Source organism: Passer domesticus, chromosome 8 (assembly GCF_036417665.1).
Source record: "Passer domesticus isolate bPasDom1 chromosome 8, bPasDom1.hap1, whole genome shotgun sequence".
NCBI classification, from domain to species: Eukaryota; Metazoa; Chordata; class Aves; order Passeriformes; family Passeridae; genus Passer; species Passer domesticus.
In genome coordinates, this window is record NC_087481.1 from 34,237,765 (window position 1) to 34,253,850 (window position 16,086).

The 16,086-nt window shown below is 38.2% G+C and overlaps 1 protein-coding gene and 1 long non-coding RNA gene across 3 annotated transcripts in view; one reads left to right on the top strand and one right to left on the bottom strand.

Moving 5' to 3' along the window:
• The window catches only part of RET (ret proto-oncogene), a 228,755-nt gene that overhangs the window by 86,798 nt on the left and 125,871 nt on the right, over positions 1-16,086 (bottom strand). For both annotated transcript variants that reach the window (XM_064430306.1, XM_064430307.1), the window contains exons 7-8: positions 7,223-7,300; positions 5,869-6,064 (exon numbers count right to left, since the gene is read on the bottom strand). The gene's annotated coding sequence lies outside the window, so the exon portion shown is untranslated. The remainder of the gene's footprint in view (positions 1-5,868; positions 6,065-7,222; positions 7,301-16,086) is intronic.
• Positions 2,842-11,978, top strand: LOC135306417 (uncharacterized). Its single transcript, XR_010367225.1, has 4 exons — positions 2,842-3,463; positions 7,425-7,507; positions 10,401-10,505; positions 11,571-11,978. It is a non-coding gene; the product is annotated as an uncharacterized LOC135306417 (long non-coding RNA).

The following is a 16,086-nucleotide window of genomic DNA, read 5'->3' on the forward strand; positions in this document are numbered from 1 at the left end:
TTGGGCTGCGGAGCATCCTGTATTTTAGCTCAGAGATATTTGTCTTTTTTGGAGTTTCTCTGGAGCTGCATACACGATGGAAACAGTTATTGTTTCTAACTACTACAACTCAGAGCAATTCAACACAGCTGTCTCAGTTTTGTTAGCACATACAGCAGCATTTAACTAAAACTAAGAGCTCAGTGAGTGCAAGTAAGGCCACACAAAGTGGTGTTTGATGCAGGGCAATAGTTGTGGAGCAGGCTCCCCACTCAGTAATTGGAAGAGAAAACTTGGAAATATTTGCCTTTGTCCCTTAGATTCTGACAAACAAAATTCATGACATGCAACTTGAAATGGCCTTTTTTCCCATTACACTTTCTACACTGGTCAGTTAACACCTAGGAGAAACTAGTTTGACTGATCCAGATAAACAGAACTCAGGTAAATCAGTGCTCGATTAACCTGCAGTCATCAATTTTACAGCTCCAATATTTCTAAGTTAAACCAGACTTTTCAGGCCTTCTATATCACAGCTCATGTAAACTAGGCACAGCTGGTCTCTCCACCAATAAATCAAGTATTGAAGGAGTAACAAAATATATACAACTAAGGCACAGACAGGACAAAAGATTGTGATTGAAAGAGAAACCATTCAGTGAACCTAAGAAGTCAATTTAGAGAGTCTTGACATATTTCATCAACATGTACTGAGGAAGTGCTCCCTTGGGGAAGGTGGTTTTGTCTTAAGTTTTTTATACTGATTCCGCAGCAAATGCTTTGCATAAGGCATCTCTGAATGAAAGGGATGTCTGGTACATTAAAAAGCAGCAATGCCTCTAACAATCATAGAGACTGTAAGAAGTAAGGTCCTAGAGCAGAGTTGTAGGGGTGTGGACATACAAGGTGTTGGCATGTGCAGCCAGTGCAGTCCCCCACACTGGCAGGCTGGGTCTCCTGAAGGTGCCCCCACAACTTGTGGGAGTGTCACAGAAACAGCCTAAAGTGATAAGGGATATCACTTATCACAAACTGTAATAGTTTGTGATACGTGATATCCCTTATCACTTTAGGCTGTTGTCCCCATGTCCCCCCCTATGTAATAGTAGCTACCTACACATTATTTTGTAGGGAATATATCTTTACTGACCACAGTCCCAGCTCTGTTGGGGTCTGTTGTAGAGGTGTTATGTGCACTTTTTTCAGAGGCTGCTGTATATCTACATGAAAAAGATGCTTAACGTCAAATCAAATTAAACCAAAAATTGCGTATTTGAAACAAAGCATACAAAGCTTTCTATGCCACTGGCCAGGAAACAGAGAAAAGCACAGGTCAGAAGCACTTGAGACTGGCTCAATAGAGTCTTCCAAGAAGCTAAGCTGGTACTGCCTTTGGTCAATCTATTTTGCACGTCTAACACAATAGTTCTTAACAAGATTCCACAGATTAGAGGACATGAAATTAAGCAGTCTACATTGAAGTACAATGTCAGACATTAAGCTGACAGTCCTCAATATCCATTGCCTAAGATGCTAGTGGGAAACTGTGTCAGAATAGTAAGACATTCACAAGAAAGGGCCATGGATTAAGTCCTTTGAACCTTGTTAACTATATTAAGGAAACACTGGTTGTCACCTGCTGACATCTTGTTCTGTAGAAGACTGGAAACAAGAATGCCTGCTCTGTCAGAACTGATTTCCAAGTCACTGGGAACATGAAGTTTAAATAGACAGAGAATGACAGGAGGCTGTAGCACAAACCAACTGGAACCACATTATCAGAACATGAAGTTAAGAGTAATAGCTTCTTCTAAGCTATTAAACAAAAAACCTCAAATCACAACCCAGAAGCAATCTTAAAGCACCCACTGCCTTCAACATCTTCCATTTTGGATGTCAAAGATTTATCCTTACCTAAGTGTCCCACAGATCCCAAATTTGTGGCTGTTAGCGTAGGATGCTTGCTCTACAATATCAAACTATTTTTGCTGAATGCTTTCAGACAAAGTTAATTTGCTGTGTGCACTTGTGAATCTAATCCAGTCTTTTTAAATACATCCTGAAATGCCATTGTACCTGTGTCAGAAATACACCTATCCTCTTCAAACTTCCGGTCATAACCCATGAGAGAGAAATCCTAAAAATAGTTTTCTCTCCAGAAAATGCTTGAAATAAGACTGTAAAGAAGTTTTTATTGATTATTGCCATAAGAAACCTGCAGTGACTTCATAAAGATGACTCAGAACTTAACTTGAACAGGGTGACTTAATGTCACTACACAATCCTACATGAGTCGGAATTCAAAACATCTCCATTATGAGATCACACTAAAGGTTTGTCCTCTGAACTTTTTTTTGTTTGTACTTCCAACTTCCTCCCTGAACTTTGAGGTTCATATTCTTCTTGTCTACATTTTGTTGTACTTCTCTGTGTAATTTCTCAGTCTGCTAATGAGTCTTTTGCAACCAAGTGTTCAAGCGCTTCCCTGAAGACTGTGTAACACAGACATAAAAGCACAAGGGCTTGCATGAGGCACAGTGGAGGGACCTGAACTAAGGACATGCATCATTGCACGGGAGCAGTGAATGCTCTTCAGGAGGACACCCCCAGGGCAGGACAAGCTCAGTCCTTGTCAGTGTCCTGTCCAACAGCCACCTTTCCAGCACAAATGTTGAGTGAAATGTCAGGATTGACTTAAGATGTCCTACCTGTATAGGGCTCACCAGGATATGCTTCCTGAGGAAATTAGGGTCCCAGGCCCACATTATATTTAGACTTTGGTAATGGCTGCTACAGACTGGCTACAAGTCACAGAACAGAGTGGCCCAGAGCTGCTGTTGATAGAGCCCACAGGAGTGGCCTTATTGCTCCAAGCTGGGCAATGAACCTGGGAAAGTTGCTTTGCTACCATCCATGATACAGTACAAATCAGCAAGCAGCTCACATATGGGTCAGCCTGCAATCTCCTTAGTCAGCATCTAAGGCTAGTCCCAGGTGTCAGAGCTTGCAACATTTGGGACAGGACTCTTGACCGAGTTTAAAGGCAAAGGCAACAGAGTAAATTTGTTTTCCCCAAATAGAATGTGCCTCCTGTTCAATGTTTGTCCCCTTGAATAGTGTAAAAATGCTGACTCCACAGCTAGTAGGAGAGAGTTCATCAGCTGCACTGGGCTCCAGTGAATAAACCCAGTGATTTTGTCACCAGCCAGTTTAGCTCAGAGTCTGGCTGAGGCAGCTGCTCAGTGTCTCCAGTGTTTGTGTGGACATGCTCTGAAGCACAGGATCTGGCAGTGACAGTTTTCCCTTTTGCACATCACCTGCTTCACTGCTTTTGCATAAGGGTGATCTAAAGCTTAGCAAAGACTCTTAGCTGGAAATATTGCACACGTATTAGAATTACTGTAATGTTCTTCCTTTGCAGAAAGCAATTCATTAGCTACTGGCTCAAGAACCTTTGGCTAACAACAGGCATTCAAACCATCAGGTACCAAAAAGCAGAGCTATGATATCTTAGCAGGCATGGAGTATTTGTTATTTGCATAGTTGCTGCAGGAAGAGCACTTCAACTACTTTCTATCTAGATGCCAGAAAAAAAGTTCACTGCAAGTATTAGAAGAACATAATAGTTCTTTTTGCTCTTTTTGAACATGATAGTTCTTAGATTACTTTTGTTGCTCCAGTGCAAAATAAGCTTGTGATTTATCTTTCTGTAATAGAAATACAGAGTTGTTCATGGAAATAACTCATGTCTGTTTCTCTTAGTGTTGCATGAACATTAACCACATGCTCTCCATTACCATTATTATTATTCATCTCAAAAGGGAGTCATTGAAAAACACATTTGCAATTAGAGACCCCAAAGGTGATCTGTGATACAAAGTGAGCTGTCCAGAGTCACTAGCTGGGAGCAGAGTTCAGAGTCAGTACATACAGACCAGGACCACAGTGTTTGACAGGAGGAGGAGACAAAGGAAAGTTTTACCTGTCTGCTGGAAGTTGGCAGGGAGCCCCAGGTCAGCTTAGCTGTGTACATTCCTCATTCCCTGCAATGTACAATTACCACTAAACACCCACTGCATGGCCTGGTTGACAATCAGTTACTGGGCTGCAACATCTTAAGTCAGTTTGATGTATTCTCATTAAAGCTCTATTCTCTGAAAACCATAAATGTGTAATTCACTCTGATCCTGCAGGTGTTAGTCAGACTTGTAGGCCTGCAGATGAGCCCACAATAGTCATTGGAGAACTTCAGTCACATTACTGTGTTGGTACTTTGGGTCTAATAAAACATTTTTCTCAAGACAGAAGCAAGAAAGCAGGAACATTTTCTCAATCAAGGGAAATAGTCAGCATGGTCAATGACAGACACTGGAACAGAAAGTTATTCAATGCTGTTGCTTTATACTGTTCTACAGTATAAAGCCACTGAGATGAAGAAAAATAAAACTAGATCCTAGTCCATATGCCAGGAGAAATTGTTTTGCTTAGGCTCCTGTTCAAGGGTCACACTTTCCAGCCTAGCATTCCAAAGTCCTACAGCCCAACATGTACTATACAACTCAATCCATTTCCCCTGCACGTCTTGGTGAACTCACTCAAGATGCTCTTCCAGTGTTTCCAGACATTCTACAATCTCATTCCTGTGACACAGAGTGTATTTACCACTCCAGAGATACTATCATGAGCTATAATGACATACATGTGTGGATTAGGATCTCATGAGCCAAGTCAATGCCACCATTTGTTTACTGTGATGGGATCTGCTAACCACAGCAAAGCTTGCCTCAGGCTTATGATGAGCAAATTCATATGCACATAACTACCCATGATAACAGTTTGCTTTTTCAAGAGTTCAAGTAGCATTTGGTTGATGCTCTCAGGTACATGATGTGACCCTTAGGGATGTCCTGTGTAGGGCTAAGAGTGGGTTCCTTCCAATTCAGAGTAGTCTCTGATTCTATGATGTTCATATAACTGTGTTGGAGTTGAGGTATTAAGAAAACTGCAAATAAGCATTAGATTTATTGTTTAGTAAATATAAGAGTATTTACAGATTACACAATCAACATTATCACAAAGCATAGGAGAAGTGTTAAATATTTATAATATTAAACCAAATCCCTTTCATCATTGAAAAAGGTTGCTTTTTTGCAAGTGGCAGTAGACTTCAAAAAATGTGGGGACCCTCACAACTATTTCACAGAGCCTTCAAATGTTTTTTATCGGACTAACACTGATCAGTAGTACCTTTAATATCTTTTTTCCAGACAGATGTCAGTATTCCTTCGCCTCTGCACACTTTTACTCCTCCACTCCCTCAGAAGTGACAAAAACCTTCTGCACTTTGATAATAAAGTATTTATTTCAAATGAAAAATCACCTCATAGTAAAGCAAGTGTAAGCCAGATCAGAAAAAAAAAATCAATTAATCAGAGAGGGTTTATATTAGTCAATGATGTAACTAATTAAAACCATTAATTGATACACACAACACAGCAACAAAGTTACCTTACTCCTAACCCAGCAAAATGGCTTGCCTGCTGCACATGCAGATAGTATGGGATGACCTGCTTACAGATAAGTCGGCAACTGCTGACCAATCTATTTTTACTTAGTGGTAGTATTTCCCCAGCTCAGCAGTTCTGACAGATCACAGCTTTGAGTCTGAGACATTTGTGAACCATCTCTTTGTTAGTCACAAATAGCAAAGTGCACATCAATAAATCACACCCTTTGTCTCTTTCTTTTCCCTCCCCCCACACAGTGGATGCTTTTTCTTGTGAAACCAGCCCAGGCTGAACACTATTAACCTGGAAGAAATTCTAAAGAACCGATCCTATATAATAGAAAATGACCTCAAATAATTAACATTTTTGAAGTGGTTTTTACCTGAATTTTGTCCAAGGTACATAAATCATCATTCAACTTTCCTCTTCCTGGCAGTGCACTTAGACATAGGCAGCCTTAAATGATGACATCACCATCCCGTGATCCTTCATTATAAGTAATTAAAGCAGTAATGTGGCTTCTGTCATGTACTAGTCATCAAGAGACTCACTCATATGAAATCTCAGGCATAGTGCACCTGAGGTGAAACAAAAGAGCACAGGACTCAATGTTTTTGGTGAACTGCTGGTACCTTTGTGTGAATTTATTGCTGCTGAGAGAGTAGTGCATGTTAACATGCAGGGAGGCTAAATTCTGCTATTAATCCATAAGACAGGCACTGCAGAGGTAATCATAGGTTTCCTACTCACGGACAGTATCAAGGCCATAACAAGGAAGGAAGGAAGGACTTAGTTTAGTCTGTGCCTCTTCAGATTTTGGCCTTTCTCATAAACACACTGGCAAAGCTATCAACATTAATGTCTGGATAATATGTTCAATGGCAGTGACAGTACCCAACAGGAACTCTGTTAGACACTCAAACACCTTTCTGCAAAGACTAATGGTGCTGAAAACTTTCTTATGCTTTGGTCCAAACTCAGCAAGCTGAATTAGCTACACAACAGCAGATTACTCATTTAACCATGTCGGCATTAAAGGGTTTTAAGTGTCTTTGTATGAATTCCAGACTGTTATTTTAACTCATTACAAATTTTTAAAATATGCACTGCTATTTTCTACATGGCAAAAAATAAAGCATTTGTCTTCCATGGGCAATTACAACTCAATGTATCACATTATATGTTAATTCACGGCCCACTTGGTGATCTCTTCTAGGTCTTTTTCTTTAATAGATTCTGCAAAATATGGTCCAGTTCAGGGGACTACTTACAAAGCCCCATTCCAGACTTAGTTGCTTCCATGTAAAAAACAGTTAATAGTCTCCATTACAACTGTTCTGTGCATCTCTTCTTTCTGTCCCATTCTGGACTCCACTGTCCTGGCATAATCAACACTATTTATGCTGCTGAGCCTTGTTAGGAGACTAACATGCAAAGAACAAAACTTTTTTTCAAAAAAAGTTACACTGATTATGCAATAAGCATAATAGATATGCAACAAAAAAGGCATTTAGGAAAGGAGAAGAGCACTTACAAATAATTCTTCTTAATCTAAAGTTTTGCTTGTGACAAATTCTAGATTACTATTATGTATTTTTGTTACTTCTACAGTTTACTGGATTGAATGATGCTCACTATTCAAGAAATCTTGGAGAACTGGCTATTTGGAACTTGATAATCTAGAGTAACACTGTCATTTCTTTGGCTGTGGTGATTCAAACTACCTGCACACTCACCCCATATCTGCTTTTGTCTTTCAAGCCAATTTTCTGCCTCCACCAATCCTGAATCCACACGATGGCACTACACCACACCTGTGTCAAAAAACACAAAAAAAACCAGTTTAGAGCTGAGCATATAAAAGAGGAGAAGCCTTAACAAAACAAGATGTCAGTTAGACTTAACCTTGCATTACTAAGCATAAATCTTTCTTTTTAGCCTTATCTCCAGCTGAACAATGCAAATAGAGGCAAATCTGAGAGCACATGGAGGATCCAGAAGACGTGGTCATGGTTCTGCAGGTATGAGCAACTTTGACAACATCCACAGAATGATAGAACCTAGGAAACCCAGTTCCATTTCATCTGGAAACAATGAAAAAAGAAGAAAGAAAAAAGGCAGAAACCATTTCATACAGTGAAAAATGATGAAGTGCATACTGACTTTCTCATCAGTCTTTTTAGATAGGTGATGCATGATTCCTTCCACACTCATTCTTGTACAAAGGTTACACAGTCGATCCCCAGTTCCAGAGAAAGATCAGACATGACTGCCATTCCTAATATTTGTCTTACCAGTTCTTGAAAGAAATAAAAATTACAAGGTCTGGCTAGGCTTTCTGTTCCAATGCTTCATCTCCTCCACATTAAAGAGTGGATGTTTTTCCGTATACTAAATGTGAATTTTCCTTGCTGCAATTTAATCCATCTTGTTTTACCAACTGTATTTCCACCTATCCGCAGTGTAAAAAGTGTATAGTTTTCCTGTCTTTCAATCTACTTTCCAATAATTATATGATATGTCATTATATTAACCTTATTTTACAGGTAAGAAGCACAAGGAAATTTTACTACAGTATTTTAAAAATAGTGAGAGAAGTGTTATAAGAAGAGCAAGGAAAAAAAAACACATAAACCTCCCCCAGCTCCTTCAAGAACAGTATCATATAAATTATACTAACTGGAAATATAATTATTTATATCTAATGTAGAATACAGGATACAATAGTGGGATCTTTTAAGGCCAGTCACCATTCAGTCTCATCATCCAGTATTCAGAAAAATATTTCTGAATTTCTGTATTTCACCACTACCTGCAAGAAAAGGTTGGCTAAAGGGCATTTTATATTTCTGACCAAAAGTATAAATGATTGGCTTTTTGTTTATACAAAAATTATCATATTTTCTCTCCTGTCATTACCTTTTCTCAATTAATCCTGTACCAAGGGTTGCTTTATTAGTTAATTCTTCTATTTATTTAATCTGTTTACCAATAAAAAAATTTCATTAAAAAATTAGTACTGCAGGCTTAAAGTGTGATTATCTCTTTAAGATTAATGTGTAATGTACATTCAGTTTTGTTATGAAATTTATAGATAATATTTCTAAAATATACATTTTCTAAGTGGAATTGTAATCCATTTTCTCTCTGTGCAAAGAACATTAATAAAAAAAGGGTTTCTATTTCTTTGTTTGAATGAACACTCAGTTACAATTCTGGTTTATTTGTTCAGACTGCTGACATTTTCATGGTCTTTTATTAAAGACCTGATTAACCTGCAGAAAGAGCACGGTGTTTGTACAGAGCTTATGTTCTCTAAGCCCACTTCACACCCACATATTGCCTTCTGTTAGGGGAGCGCTGGTAATGTCAGCATCCCCTATCATATGTCAGCACCTTCAGAGGACTGACCCCTCTGTCAAGGCAGTGGGATTTGTAAAGCCAGCAACCAGAACGTGGCTAACACCAGACAGTTCACCTGAGCCTTTGGCCAGCAACAGTGCTGCTCCTGCACCCTGGGGATGGAGAAAATACCTGGCCATGCTGCTCTGCTAACACCTTTACCCACATTGCTGTCCACTGGCATCCACTTCCCATAATAACCAACTTCCTCACAGTAGCTTTACTACTTCTAGACAAAAGTATGGACTTAAAATAACTGAGGCCCTCTGCGTGTGACTCTCTCAGATATGCTGAGGATATTAATCTTTATAAGCTCATAACTCTTTCCCTGGTTTGAGAGTCTTGAAAAGGTAAAGCATTGACTGCATGGACATGGGAAAAATGACTAAGAAAATTTACCTATGTGCAGTTTAAATTAGGCCTTCTGAAGGTCTTGCATCAAATAATAAAAAGTCCCAGTGATATCTAAGATATTTAATGAAACCAAATTTTTTACAGCCTCAGTTATGTTTCCCTGTTACATGTCACTTGGGTTATGACATTCATAAACACTCAAATGCCACTGTTATGTATTAAACAGGTAGAGATTCCAAATTTGAAGGGAGTTTATTAACATTACACAGTGTCATGAGGTCCACACTAGAGACGCAAAATAGGAAACCAGTTATAAAATGCAAGGTATTACCCTAGCAAAGTCATTATCAACTAATTTAAGATATGACATTGTGACACTAAGGGACAAAAAGTAATTGTCAGAGGATGTAACAGGCAGAAAGGATCCAGAGTTATGTAATTACTGAATCAAAGATAATTGCAAATCTGAACTGATCAAGCTTTTGGTGAACAACAGCTTTTCAATTTATTGATCTGTTTTGCACAGTCTGAACCACTACAAATATCTCACAATTTAAAAAAATTCTCACAGTCAGGAGTTTCATTTTTCTGGACTGGCTGCATACTGCCTGCTTTTCCTTACTTATGATGCTTCTATTATTTTCCAACTTCCTATATTTTCTTAAAAATAAAGCAGACTATATTCTCAACACCAAAGAAACATTTGCAGATGCACAGAGACACATAGCTAGGTTTATGTGTCTCTGTGCATCTTTTCTCAGTGCTTCCATGTACACAAGATTTAACATTCAGTAACTCAGCCAGGTATACAATAAAGCCATGGACTTGCATACCTTGTGCAAGACTTTCCTGTGTTAGGAATCTCTGCTGAATGCAATAAAATCTCTATGAAAATCTCTCTTACGCAATGGGAATATAAACAAGAAATTCTGCTTGTATATCCATGCCTACCCTTTCAGGTACACTGCAAATTCATGCTCCACTAAACTGGCTCTTTGACTGAGAAAATTGACATTATGCCTCTCCTCTTGCCAGAGAGCTATAGGTTCCACTAAAGGGCCTGCCAAATGTGTGCAGAAAGGGCTCCACATGACACAAATATATGACTTGGAGGGTAATAATTTCATGCATTTTCTGTCTCTCCATTTCCTCCTTCAGCTCCTTGCCTAGTATTTCCTCTGTGCCTGTGAGTGCTTCAGCTCAGCCCGCTTCCTGAGCATTAGCAGTCCCGGGAGCCTGGAGACAGCATTTTCCAACAGCAAGGTACATATTGACAATCTGAACCTCCAGAGTGTTCTGAGTGTGAAGATCATACACATAGAAAATATCAGGGTACAAGGAGAAGGTTTGTCTTTCAGGAACAGCAGGATAGCAAGCTGTGGTACCATGCAATTTTTTACAGACTAGTGCATGTTGGGGTTGTTTGGTGTTGTAAGAGTTTTCAACTTACAGTGAATACATAGACCTAACAACATCTCAAGAGTTGGTGCCCAGATCTTCAAGAGCACACAGCACAAAAAAGTTACTGAAAATTACATACCATTTTTAAAGCTTTAACCTAGAAAATGCTAAATGTAAGACAAATCAGATATGAAACGAGAGCTAAATTTGATCTTAGCCAAAAGGGCATTTGCCTGTGTTCAGTTTTGAGTAACATCTATATCAGATTGGCACTCATAGCCCAAACAATGACCTTTTTAAAATTCATTTTTAACATTTGGTTTTATATATGCTGGAGAAAACTTTGGCCCAGATGCTGCCTTTAAAGGAGAGCATTTGTACTACAGAAGGGAGGAAGATGGCAAGAAGCACCTCACAAGACCATAGTACTTATTCCAAAGATAACAGAGCATCTATGTTTTTCAAAAGGTATAAAAGTCTCTCTAGGATATCAAAAGCAAGTTCTGTTCACAGAGACTTAACCTTAGAGAAACAGCTGGATAAAAACTAGGACATCATGGTATGTTGCCTAAATGTGGAATTTGGGATAAAAATGTAGTTTATAATAGAGTTATTTACTGAAATGTTTCTATTTTTATTACAGAAAGAACATGTGTTCCTAGTCCTGGCTGGCAACTGAAAAGTATAGAAATAGAGTAGCTATCACTGATGTCTAGAAAAGGGCAGAATATTTTGTGGCATGTTGAAAATGCTTTACTTGCCCAGCTGGTTTTAAACGATACCAGCTACAAAGTCCTCTGGACTTTAATCATTCCAGCAAAGGAGAGAGGGTTGGAAGAGCTTAATACCTAACTCTTAATCTGGTTGCTCTCTGTTCTAAGGATGCAGGAAAATGTCTGTTTCAATCTAATAACTTTTTCATTTCAGAATTCTGCCTCTCAGAGCAACAGAACAACAGCATTTTTTCGGTCAGTCACACAATGAAACTTTAAGAAATGCAATAACAGACCTTGGAAGGTGAAATTAAAGCTACCATCTTTGTTCAGCCAGAGCTGCAGTCAAATACAGGAGTTCTGCTGACAGTGCCTTCATGCTGGCTCTCAGTGACAGCAAGCAAAGTAAAGCAAGAAATATCTGTAGGCTTGTCATGTACTAATATCCTTTTGATAATGCAGACTGTTAATCCTAACCCAGGTAAAGAGAAGAAAAGAAATTGGGTTCTTATCTTAAAGAGTCCACATTGGCCAGATGAACACTTCAAGGTCATCCAGTATCGCTATAAACAAAACAAATGTATCGGCTCTATTATGTTGCTAAAATCCCAGCTGACTGACAACGTTTTCACCAAACACAACCAATTTATTTTTGTTTAAAGCTTTAATTAAGTATCATAGATTGGAGTGAAGTAATTAATAACTTTAAAATACACTGACCCACAGAGAGCAAATACCTCAATCAGGTGAAGCCTGGGGAAAGGAAATGCATGAACTAAAATAAAACAATTCTGTCCCTTCAGTCTCTCCCAGTAAATCAAAGAAAGGAATTTTTATATTAATTGGCAATGAGTCTATGTCTAGTCTGACTGCTGACACAGTTAGTCATAATAATAAAAAACATGTCTGTGGGATGTGAAAATGCAGTTTGAATGTTAATAATGTCTTCATTTTCTTTTCTGATTGATTAGTTTGAATAAAATTTAAGCAGCCATGTCCCTGCCCCAATTTCTTATCTTGGGAAAAATCACAAAAATCAAGTAACATGAGTTAGTAATGCATATAAGTGACTGCCTGTATAGGGAGTTCCATTTCAGAGACAGTTCTCAAAAAAACATAATGATGATTAGGTGGGAAATCATTGCAGAACAAGTTTCAAATTCTGAATATTTTTCCATGCCTCACTGCTCACATTTATCACAGGTAGAATTTGCTTAGCAAACGCAGTATGAAAAACACTACTGAACAATGTGGATGGTAAAATTAAAATTACTATGTCCTACAACATTTAAGTACTGAGACCACATTTAAAAACAATATTTCACTTTTTTCCCAAAACCAGCCCTCAAAACCTCAAGAGAATAAGCATAAAGTTAAATGTCTTCAAAATCTGACTCAGCTTGCTGATACATACAAAAGCCAATGCTGGTGAACCAAGCCTGTGCATTAGGTTTGCATTTCATCATAATCCTTTGGCATCACATCTTTTAAATATGTTTAGCATGTTTACATGTCCATTTTCCAAACTGCTGAAGAGATATTATGTTACCAGAAACGTTATTTTTAATCTTCTGACATTAGAACCCCAAATTTCAATGTTTTTGTCATATGTTAATTGTGAATGAGTGTTGATTCACATGAAGTTCAGGGAATTAAACTTATGCTTATACATTTGTTAAAAGTCTCATTGGTCATTTTATTTCTTATTAATACAGAATAAAAAGAGCTTAACATCATCTATAACTCATTAATAATTCCAGTTACATTACCTGAGTCATTGTTCCCAGAGAACAAATATCTTCAAGCACTGAAGCTCAAGAGGCAAAATAAATCATTGGCTACTTGCTGTTTATTCTCCTCTATATGAAAAAGTAGTTCTTCAAAATATAATTGCGTCTGAGATAGATGTACTCAGTAAGTTTGCAAAGAGGAACTGAACATGTAAACTTTGGAAACTTCATTTCCTAGTCGAAAGGGAAGTAGATGCCCCAAAATGACAACACTCATAACTCAAAACTATGAAAATCAAACACTTTTCTCTTTCTTGGGATTAAATAATAATGCATATGCAAACCTAATAGATGAAATATCTGGAAGAAAAAATCTTTAGAAGTGGAAACATGAAAGGATGGCATGCAGCAATATGCAGAAGAAGCCCTATTTCCCATACAGGAAAAGAGGAATAAAGAGAGAAGCAACCCTTGTTGTGAAAGATATAAAAACTCACAGTTTATTTACATTTCCCTTTGCTGAAGTCAGTCCTGGAAATCAGATTCACATATTTTGCCCACCCCCTCTCTTGGGGCTGAGCATCAACAGCACACTGCTGTGTACTTAGAATGTTGAATTATGACCTACTGCAGAAACACTACATTTGGCATCACAGCTTCATAAACTGCAAATTGATATCCATGACGTAGAGCTTTTCCAAATGTGTCCAGAGATTGTGAATTAAGAAAAAATTATAATCAGAAATGATCCCTGATTTCCCTTGTAAATATACACCCTATTTTCTGAGTGGTTCATGTTAGTAAGCACTTAAGATGCATCAGAGAACAGTCTTTTCACTTATTTGGATGATGAACAGGGCCTCATTCACACAGCAGTTACTTTTCAGTAAGACAGGCTGTTTTGGGAACAAGCCTACAGTCCTCCCTACTGAGCAGCTCCTGCGCAATTCCTTTACTTCAGCAGCTCAGTAATGATTTAGTTCCAATGTCCTCCCTGAGATAAATGGACGACTGGCCTCTCTACCAGTTCTTCAAATCAACATCACACAACATTAGTCTCAGAAGGACAGAAAAGAAACAAATCACTGTAGTCAGAGAGGGCAGAGATGTGACAAATAAAAAATCCCCAGCAGACAGAGTGGGGAATGTTGAAAGTCACATTTAGATTTACACCTCCCACTACAGGAAAGAAGAGTGCAGGAAACAATCAAAGTGCACAGTAACAGTATCTTGGTTCATTGTCATTGAAAAGACCTGCAAAATGCATGGAAGTGGAATTTTGAGCAGAAGTACCACAGCATTGCTGCTGTTGGGCAAATAGAGTTGTGTGGCTTTCCCACTGGCTGTTTTCCTTGCAGCTGAATGCTTCACCTTTAGGGAAAAAGTATACAGTCAGCTTTAACTTGTGCCATTAACAAGGATCAGTGAGACAAATATAAGTACCAAAATTTAGGCAGCTAGCTGAAAAAACTGTGTTGAGGCAAGAGAAGTTAGATATTTTCCATGCTAACCGAGACACCACGAGCAAAAATATTCATACAACATTACTAGAAGCAGAAATACTAAAATAGTTCAAAATTCTCTTAAATTATGTAATTCAGATCCCCAAAAGAAAGGGATATAAAGGGTTCCAAACGTTGCAAAAAGCATCTTGGCCATTTTAGTGCGTATTTCAAACATACCAGCTCTTGATAAGTCCATGAAGAAATATCACAGTAAACATTTCAGTGCATTAAAGTTTGGATAGACTGTTAAGTATCCAGCAAAGACAGAAGGGCAACAAGAACAGTTTGATTCTTGCTGACTGTCATGTACGATTAATGTGTTTGACTCAGAGGTATCACAGTATAGGAAAGACAGAGCTGAAATTGTAGCTGGCCATTCTATAATACCATCATCTCAGTTTAAAAGGTCTTATGATAAATTGTTCTTAACAACACATTTAAAAAACCCAAAACTAAACAGAAGCAACAAACTGCCCCAACAAACAAACAAAACTAACACAAATCTGCAGCATTTTGAATTGGGGCTTGCATAATAAAAGTGCTCTGGAATAGCACAACTTTTAAGTGATATTTGGGAGACATCAGGCTGGAAAAACTGTAATCTTTAGTGCTCCCTGAGGTCATGGTGCAATAAATGACCTGCAAGGATTGAAAAACTTACCAAGGTGTGTTCCTGGATCTGATCTCAGGCATCTTACATCGCCATAGCCTTTTTTTTTTCTTTGTACACTGAAGGCTGCTTGCAAAAAGTTGGTGGTATTTTTCTGGGTCAAGATCAATGTATGAAATCATGCAATCTTTAGAAAGTTACAATTATCTAAAAATGAGATATTAAAACTGTTCTGAACGTTTAAATGAGAGTATCTGAAATTGCTTATGTTGCAATGAAATGTCAAGAGGCATACTCTTGAGATCATTGCTTCCCATACTTATACTCTTTGGTTTTTAACCCTAATTATAATATTTTCCTTAGATTTTCTAGCTATGCATTTTAAATATAAATATTGACATTACCAGAACATCCAGGATTTCCTTCAATGAAAATTAATTCTTGATATTTCAACCAGAGGTTGATTCCTCATCTGATTTTGCAAGTGGACTTGAGGAGTAAGAAAACAAGGGCAGGGAAAAACAATTGTCCACCCAATTGCCACCCAACAACAGACATGCACTCCAAGTTACAGAGAAGGGGGCAGCAGCTACGGGAACTCTAAGAGCCTCCTGAAGCCAATTTCTAGCAACTAGTTCAGGGATCAGTGCTTATTTTAACAATTTGTTTGACTGACCCAAACCAGCCAGTCTCCAGCACTGTATTAATCCTCTGTACACATAGTAAAAGACAGGAAAAACTCAGTAAGACAACTACGAGATGCTCCCCAGAAATAAGAAACCAGGAGTTTGGCAAAGCATTAATTATACCTTCCAGACACAGGTGTGAGGACAAAAGATCCCTTGAAGTTCTCCAAAGGGTTGCCCAAGAAAGTCTTAGAAGCCA